Below are 9,737 nucleotides of genomic sequence, written 5' to 3' on the forward strand. Positions count from 1 at the left end.
CATTTTACAAATGGGGAAGGTGAGGCAAACTATTTAAGTGCCTTGCCTAGGGTCATAAAACTAATGTGTGTCTAGGGTTGGATTTGAATTAAGGTCTTCCTGATTCTAGGCCCAGTGCTCTATCCATTGTGTTGGATTAGATGGCCTCTATGATCTTTTCTGGCTCTGAGTCTATGATCCTATGACCTGAGAATTCTTACTCTAGAGAAGAAAACAAAAAACTAAAAGGAGTTACAATAGCAGCTGTGTGGTGCCATAGTGCACAGAGCGCTGGGCCTGGAGTCAGAAAGTCATCTTCTTGAGTTCAAATCCAGCCTCAAGACACTTTGTAGCTGTGTGTCCCTGGGCAAGTCATTTACCCGTTTGCCTCTGTTCCTCACCTGTGAAATGAGCTGGAAAAGGAAATGGCAAACCACTCCAGTATCTTTGCTAAGAAAACCTCAAATGAGGTCGTGAAGAGTCAGACATGACGGAACAACCACAACAACTCACTTTGTTCAGTGAGTATTGAAGCTTTGACTGAAGGACCTGTCAGGGATACTGTAGAAAGGTGGGAGCTTGTTCTCTCAAAATCCCTTCCATGTTGAAGAACACCTAAAGGCACTTGGAGTCTCGGTGTGTACCCATGGGTAAAAATGGCCAAGAAAGGAAGCCCAGAGGTTTGGAAGACAAACTTCACCCATGTTCCTATTTTGCCTAAGGCTTGCCCTGTTTTTCTTTAAGCATGTACACAAAGGGAAGCTAATACACCACAAAGGGTGGCTGCACAAGTCAACTTCTTAAAGCTACTGCTGCCCCCATCTCTTCTTTTACCGTCAGAGAACACCTGGCCATGGGGCCTTATTGTAGTCTTGCTTTACACAACACTTTTCAAGAAAAAAGAGTCCTGTTGAAAGCCTACATTTTAGGAGATTTAGATTAAAATGGTCTTTGCTTAGTGATTCAGTGTTTTAAAAAATGATTCTTTGTGAAATGAGAATGAAAATCCAGAGAATCTTGAAGGTAGCCATAAGACAGAAGTCAGGTTCCTTTCCAACCCCTTCTAAAGTGAAGATACTGAGGAAGGGGGAGGAGGGAGATTTGGGCTGCTTCAGTCCTTCCTGCGCAAAGGTTAATTTCAGAACTGGCATCCATTTCATTGTTCTGAGTCCTTCTAGGAAAAGAAAAAGAAATGTAAATAAAAGGCCTGGTTTGGGGTCAAATTATGTCCTACTAAGGGAAATGTGAAAATAACCTTGATGATAAATCCCTTCAGGGTTAATGTGTGAATCACTATTAGTAGTTTCAATTCAGTCTTTAGGTGCCCCACTCAAAAGGGGATGAGTGTTGCCGATAGCCTTAACAGGCTGCCAGAGGGGAAATTATGTACTGGGTGCAGTTCACCCAGAGTTCACTGCTGTAGAAGCAGTATCCTTACCAAATTCACCCGATTCCATCTATTTTAAAGTACTGTGAAAAAAAGGGTGAAGTAAGTGATTACATATATTGCTCCATACTCCAAGATATGCACTTTAACAATTTTCCTTTTTTTTTCCATTTCCTGGGGGAGATAGCAAAATTTTTAATTAGGTGATTTGTTTGCCATATAAACTCTGCTGATTGGAGTGATTCTTTTTTTAACATCTGCTAATGAAGTGTGTATTCTTAACCATGCAAAATGAGAGTTTGTTGCCTTAAAAAAGCATCTGTATACCATTTCCTCCATTAATTATATCTTACTATAATCAAATGACTTATTTTTTTAAATTTTATTTTTCAATCAGCAAACATTTATTTACTCCACTTTCTGCTTTGAAAATTGAAAAAAGAAGTTGATAGATGCCAAGTTGCCTTCTATTTTTCTGAAATACAAGGTCAGTTGGCTTCATTAGCGAAGGGTGATCCCTAAGGAGATTGAAGAAGTGGGTTTGTATTCTGAATAGAATAGGACCCTCTTGATTGAAAACTATGGGCCCTAATAGGTCATATGGACTAGACTGAGGGTACAATTTTCTTCTTATTAATAAGGAAAGGCCCTTCAACTCAAAAGGGGCTCCTTGTAAAAAAGAGAAATGACTGTAATTGAACTTCAAAGACGGTAGAGTCGTGAATATAGACAAGATGATGCCTCTCCTCTGGGGGAAGAGTTGAGGAATGGAGTTGGATCAGAGGTATGCTGGCAAATGTTTAACAACTGGCTCTATGGGGAAAAATATATGCATGACACACGTAAGTTTAATCTGCACTACTATTTTCTCTTATTTTCTCAAGTCTAAATAATCAACAAGACAATAAATCAAATCGTAACTTAAAGCATGTGCTAGTTTCTGAGGTATAAATGCTCACACAGAAAATTTGACAGTTGGTTCTATCAAATTGGTTCAAGATGGCTCCAATATACCATTAGGATGGATACTCATATAGGATCCCCATCCTAATTAATGTTATCCTGGAAGGCCAAGATAGCTCAATTGAATCAGTCAGTCAACAGTATAAAATAGGTGTGAATTAGTCCTTAATCAATTTTAAAATCTTTCAGCACTCCAGTAATTTGAGGAGAGGCATCTTGAGGGAACATGCTCCATGTGGTGGAGCGAAATGCTGCTCTCCGTAGACTCCACAAAGATACTGACTCTCAGAGCCCAGTAGAGAGCTCCATCTAAGGACTTCATGAAGCCTCTATGAAGGGTGAAAAGAACTTCCAATAACCAGAAGCTATACTTTCTACTTTGGTGACTCACTACTTTTGTACTATAAGTTTGTGCCTACTCTCCCCATACATCCTGTATATATTTGTGTACCCTAGATATTTGGGGGAAATGGAATGTTTTCACACTATACCATCTTAATGAGTACCTTTCCTAAAAGCAACCTGAGGCCACTGTCTGGTTATTAATAGGAATCACACCAGGAGAGAGAGGGAATGTCTTGTATGAAGAACAACAAATAGGCCAGTGTCACGCGTTTGCAGAATAAATGGTGGGGAGAAAGGCACAGGAAGAGTGGGCATGGCAGGAAAGGATATTATAAGCTTTGAAAGCCATCCTGTCTCCTGGAGGCAGTGGGGAGCCACTAGAATTCATTGAATAGGGGGGAGATATGGTTAGACCAGCGCTTTAAGAAGATTGATTTTAAAGCTAAGTGGAGGATAGATTGGAAAGGGGAAAGACTTAAAGGAATAGGACCAACCAGCAGGCTACTGCAATAGTCCAGGCATGGTATGATAGCCTGTTCCAGGGTGGCAGCAGTGTCAAAGGAGAGAAATGATGTGACAGTTTGACAACTGATTGTATGTGGAGGGTTAGAGAGTGTGAAGAGTCAAGGATGATACCTGGCTTGTGAGCCTGGTTGACTGGAAAGATGGTGGTGCCCTTGACAGTAATAGGAAAGTTAGGAAGAGGGAAGGGTTTTAGGGAAAAGATAATTAATGCCTTAAGTTTTGGATATGTTGAGTTTAAGAAGTCTGTGGATCATCTAGTTTGAGATATCTCATCGGCAGTTGGAGATGTGAGACTAGAGGAGCTGGGACTGGATGAATACATTTGAGAGTCATCTGCAGAGAGACAATAATTGAGACTATGGGAGCTGATGAGATCACCAAGTGAATCACCATGGAGGAAAAATGGAAGAGATCCCAGGAGAGAACCTGTACAACACTGCCAAGAAGGGAGCATATGACCTGACTCGACTGTGAGGGACGTTAAGACACTCGTCTTTTGTGATCTTTCGCTTGTCTTTCCTTTTTTTCCTTCCAGTTAAGTAGGATAAAATAGACTTGATCCTGTGTTCCTGAGTGCTTGTTTTCTCTTTTACTCACTTCTCTCTCGTCCTCTCCTCTCCTCTCTTGTCTGTCTGTCTCTCTACCCCTTTCTCCATCTGTCTGCCTCTTACTCTCCCTCCCCCCTCCTACCTGACCAATGGGAGAGTAGAAACCACTCTCTTCTAGCTTGGTTCTCTTCCTTTCTATCCAGGATAGCAAAGCACACTTCCTGTTTTGCTTGGTGTGGTGAATAGGGTACAAGACTTGGAATTGGTCAAGACATGGGTTCAAATCCTGCTTAAAGAGCTGTGTGACCATGGGAAGTTAATTCATCTATAAAATGAGAGGGTTGGGATCTGATGGTCTCCAAAATCCCTTCTAGCTCTAAACTTAAGAACTATTTTTTTCTCTTAAATCTTGTTTGGTAAGGCCATTCCTTGTTCTCCTCACCCTTCTCATATGATATAATGGCAAACTTTTCTCAAATGATGAAACAGCAGACACCAGAGGTAGAATAGACCCATAGGATCATAGATTTAGACCTAGAAGAGACTCACTCTATCGATCCATCTGTATGTCTGTCTATCCACCTATCTATCAATTTATCGATCTATCTATTGATCTGTTTTATTGTTAACATTCATTTAAAAATTTTGGATTCTAAATTATCTCTCCCTCCTACAAGGTAAACAATATGATATCAATTTCACATGTGAAGTCATGCAAAACATTTTCATATTAGCCATGTTGAAATAATAATAATAAAAAGCAAGAAACATAAAGTGAAAAAAGTATGTTTCGATCTGTACTTGGAGTTCATCAGAACTCTCTCTGTAGGTGGATAGTATTTTTCATTGTGAATCCTTTGGAATTGCCTTGGATCATTGTATTGATCTGAGTAGTTAAATGTTTCATAGTTGATCATCATTCTGATATTGCTATTAATGTGTACAAAAATCTGCTTCTGCTCATCTCACTTTGCATCAGTTCATAGAAGTCTTCCCAGGCTTTTCTGAAACCATCCTGCTCATCACTTCTTACAGAACACTAGCATACCATCACAATCATATAGTATAACTTGTTCAGCCATTTCCCAATTGGTGAGCAGTTTACGATTCAATTTCCAATTCTCTGCCACCACACCAAAAGAAAACCTGTTATGACCCTTGTTACATAGACTTTTAGTATTATTGTTAATAATTCCAGTTTGATTATGTAGAAGTCATTATTATGGATTGTGTGTTTGTCTTAAGCTAGAAATTACCCTTGATAACAGCTTGTGCTCAACTTATACTGAATTTGTACCCTCATTATTAAACTAAGAATATCCTTTAGAACATATATGCCTGATAATTCTCATTATGTCTCTCAATCCCTGACAAAACTATGTTTCAACTTAATGAGGTTCAGTTTTCAATGTTCTAGTGGTCAGTGCCTAGAAGATCTCAAGAGTATTGGACCCCAACAGATCGGTATGGCAGGCTTGATAAAAGATGGTGGAAAATATAGGCATGGGATTTATTAGATATATTTCAATAGTGATTCTTGCTCAATTGGAAGAGAAAGGGAAAGCCATGGAGAGACTAAGAGACCAGAAAAACGGAGAGAGACTCTGATCTTCTTGAGGAAAAGGGGCAAAGGCAAGACCGATACCCCCCGAAGTGGCCAGGAAATCTTGAAATCTCCCCAGTGCATCTGGGTCTTCAGATGACATGCTCCTAGTGGTATTTTTGTTGGCCTTATTCCTCAGATCCTCCCCAGGGGCGTGTTGGCTACAGCCTAGTGAAGGAAGGGGAGGTATTCAGCACATACGTTCTCCCCAACACTTCCAAAACAACTCAAAAGTCACTTGACATCACTTTTTAACTTTGATACGTCCCAAACAGGGCTCCATGAAAAGAGTTTTGGATCTGGAGTTGGAGGATATGGGTTCAAATCCTAGCTCAGCTCCTTATTCCTTATATGACTTTGAGCAGATCAATTATCGCATCTCTCTGGGCCCCATTTATTCACAAGCTGAGAAGACTGGACTAAACGACCTCTACGGCCCCTTCCAGGGCAGCTAGCTGGCACGGTGGACCTGGAGTCAGGAAGACCTGAGTTAAAATTGGGCCTCAGACACTTATTAGCTGTGTGATTATGGGCAAGCCACTTAGCCCTGGTTGCCTTAGTTTACTCATCTGTAAAAAGGGCTGGAGAAGAAAATGGCAAATCACTCCAGTATCTCTGTCAAGAAGACCCGAAATGAGGCCACAGAGAGTCTGACGTGACTAAATAACAACAACTCTGTGATCTTTTTCAGCTCTGAATTTATGCTCCTGTAGTCCCGGCAACTCCAGCCAACTATCGTGTCTTTGCTTTACCATTTTAGTGGGAATACAAATTGACTGAAAAAAATAATAACTAAGATTTATATAGCACTTACTAGTAAGCACTTAATATATGCTAGACACTATTTTAAGCCTTGTTACAAAACAATTATCTCATCTGTTCTCACAACAACACTGTGAGGTAGGTGCTATTACAGATGAGGAAACTGAGGCAAACAGGTTAAACAACCTCCCCAGTGTCACACAGCTATTAAGTATCAGACTGGATTTGAACTCAGGTCCTTCTAACTCAATTTAGTCTTCTTTTCACTTGTTGCATCGCAAATCCCAAGCCACAGCAAGGAAAAATAGACTTTTTCAGAAAGGAGTTGGAAATTAGAAAGTTAAGTGATATGGAGATGCTGCGTATTCAGATAGCCTCTGTCATGGAGGTGACTTCTTCCTAAGTAGAAGTGTATCTCATCCTTCCTTCCCTCCCTTCCTCCTGCCTGCCTTTCCTTCTTTCTTTCCTCTCTCCCCTTCCTTCTTTCCTTCCCTCCTTCCTTCCTCCCCTTCCTTCCTTCCTTCTTTCTTTTTTTTGGAGGGGAGGAGTAGGGAGTGGGTGGGCATCTAAGCCTCGTAGGTGATTTCTTTGTACTGCTTACAGCTTCGTGTATATGCTCCCCATATGTATCTGTAGTGGACCTTTTTAAAAATAACCAGAACCTTCTTTATACTTCATCCTTATAGTAGAATTTCTCTTCTCTGTCATCCTGTTTCATCTTAATTCAATAGAAGCTAAATAAAGAGTTATTTCTTCATCTCTAAAATAAAGGAGTTGGTCCGGATGAGCTCTAGGATCCCTCCTAACTCTAAAATTTCATGATGATTCATCAGCAAAAATTTATAGAATAACCCACAAATACCTATTTCCTGCCTACTGTTCTTTTGTTTAGTTAGGTGGCACAGTGGGTAGAACTCTGGACCTGGAGAAGAGAAGACCTGAGTTCAAATCTGCCCTCACACTTATTAACTGGAGACAGTGGGCAAGTTACTTAATCTCTGTCTCAGTTTCATATTCAGCAAAATGGGGATAACAGTAACACCTACCTTGCAGGATTGGTGTGAAGATCAAATGAGACACATGCAGAAGCACTTAGCACAGTACCTGGCACACAGGAGGTACTATATAAGAATGCTTCTTCCCTCCCCTCTCCTCCCCTTCCTTCCCTTCCTCCCTCCCCTTTTGAAGTTCCACTTTCAGAGAGAGGTCAGAATTGTCCAAGTGTCTCAAGAGACACTTGAAGGCTAAGCTAGTCAGCTGTCTCTCATCTCCATATATTGCTACTGACAGTGTGTGTTATTTATTTCTTTAGACACAAATCCTCATTTGAGAACTGACACTAAACATTTCTTTGATGCTTGAAGGCATCTTCTAGATTGATTGAGTTTTCACTTGTTTTCTTTAATCTTTCTAAATTATTTATAGAAGAACCTCTGGGAACTCGATGAGCTTAGGCCCTTAGTGTAGTCCAAGGCCTGTTTTGACCTATTTATAATATTTTTCTTTTAAAAAATTTACCTGATTATATTGTCTCAAACCCTATATAATTAGAAATTTTAATTCCAGTTCCACGATGGCATTCTTTCTATATTCTGACCTATAACTTGTTATTAAAAAATAGACAAAGTCAATTAATTTTTATTAGGTTTTTAAAATGAGAAGAAATATGTATGAAGTTGGGAGAAATGGAATTCTTTTGAGTGTCTCTACTCTTATTACCACCAAGCTCTCACTTCTCTCATCTGGCCTTCACACAGATATCCAGATAATCTTCCTAGTCTATAGGTCCGGCCACTTCCCTGTTCAGAACCTTCTGTCGTCACCTTCTTTGCTTTCTCCCTGTACTTTGCCCCTTACTAATACAACATGGTGGAGCAGATGATGTGTTGGACTTTGGGGTAACCTGGGTTGGAAAATCTACCTCAAGACATCGAGTGACCATTGACGTGTCACATAACTCTTCATCAAAGCCCTTTTCAACCTTTCTCCTATTTGCTTTTACAGCCTTACGTATTATTCCTCTTGTACTTGTCAGTCCAGCCAGACTGGCCTTATTTCTGAACCTTGCACATGATCCTCCATCTTATCTCCCACATCTATGCCTTTGTATGTGTCTGGAATTCACTCCCTCCTTATTTCAGACACTTAGTCTCTCAAGTTGCCTTCAAGACTAAGTCAAGCATCACCTCCTACATGGTCTTTCCTGATGTTCCCAGCTACTAATGTCTTCCTCTCTCCTCAAATTATATTTATTTTGTATGAAAATAGATACATACATGTAAGTATAAACATAATATGTGTATGTATGTAAATGCTGTCTTTCCAGTTAGAATGGTAAGATCCTTAAGTGCAGGACTATTTGTTTTTGTATTTCTGTCCTTGGTGCCTACCTGGCTTAAAGTAGATGCTTCATAAAGGCTTATTTTTCTATGATACATAGTCCTTAGATCTTCATGAAACTAAACTTTTATCACATTTGATGTTAAGCATATCTTGGACCTACAATCCATTTTTCGAAGTTTAGACTTAATAGTAGCCCATAAATTTACTTTTCTTTTAAATTTTTTAAAAATTCATTTTTATATGCATTTGAAATCTGTGCCTGTCACTGCTCCCCTCAATTCAGGAACAACCAACAAACTCCTAAAATAAAACCCTGATCATAAGCATGTATAATCCAACAAGATAAATTTCTATATTGGCCATATCCCAAAATGTATGTCTTTCTCTGCCTTTTAACTTCATCTTTTCTCTGGCAGAAGGTGAGTGTCTTGTTTCATCTTCAGTCTTCTGGACTTGTGGTTTATCATAGCATTGATCAGAGTCCCTAAGCTTTTTAAAGTTGTTTTTCTCTATAATGATAATTATTGTATAAACTGTTGTCCTACTTTTGCTCACTTTACTCTGCATCATTTTATAGAGGTCCACCTATTTTCCTCTTAAACTCTCTCTCTCTCCCTCCCTCCCTCTCTCTCTCTCTCTCTCTCTCTCTCTCTCTCTCTCTCTCTCTCTCTCTCTCCCTCCCTCTCTCTCTCTCTCTCCCTCCCTCTCTCTCTCTCTCTCTCTTTCTCTCTCTCCAGTTATTTTATTCAATTTATTTTTTCCAATTACATGTAAAGATAGTTTTCAACATTCATTTTTTGAAGGTTTTGAGTTTCAAATTGGGTACATGATTCCTTCCTCTCATCCACCCACCAGCATGATATGCAATCTGATACAGGTTATATGTGCGCAATCATGTAAACATTTCCATGTTAGTCATGTTGTGAAAGAAGAAACAGAACAAAAGGGAAAAGCCACAAAAAACAAAAGACAAACAAACAAAGTGAAAATAGCTTCAATCTGCATTCAGACTCCACAGTTCTTTCTCCACATGTGGGTAAAATTTTCCATCATGAGACTTTTGGAATTGTCTTAGATCATTGCATTTCTCAGAAGAGCCTAAGTCAATCATAGGTCATCATTGTAGTAACATGTTACTATGTTCAGGGCTCTGGTTCAGCATCAGTTCATGTAAGTCTTCCCAGGTTTTTCTGAAATCTGCCTTTTCATCATTTCTTATAGCATATAGTATTCCACTGCATTCGTATACCACAACTTGTTCAGTCATTCCCTAAATGATTGG

The sequence above is a fragment of the Trichosurus vulpecula genome, chromosome 8 (assembly GCF_011100635.1).
Source record: "Trichosurus vulpecula isolate mTriVul1 chromosome 8, mTriVul1.pri, whole genome shotgun sequence".
NCBI classification, from domain to species: domain Eukaryota; kingdom Metazoa; phylum Chordata; class Mammalia; order Diprotodontia; family Phalangeridae; genus Trichosurus; species Trichosurus vulpecula.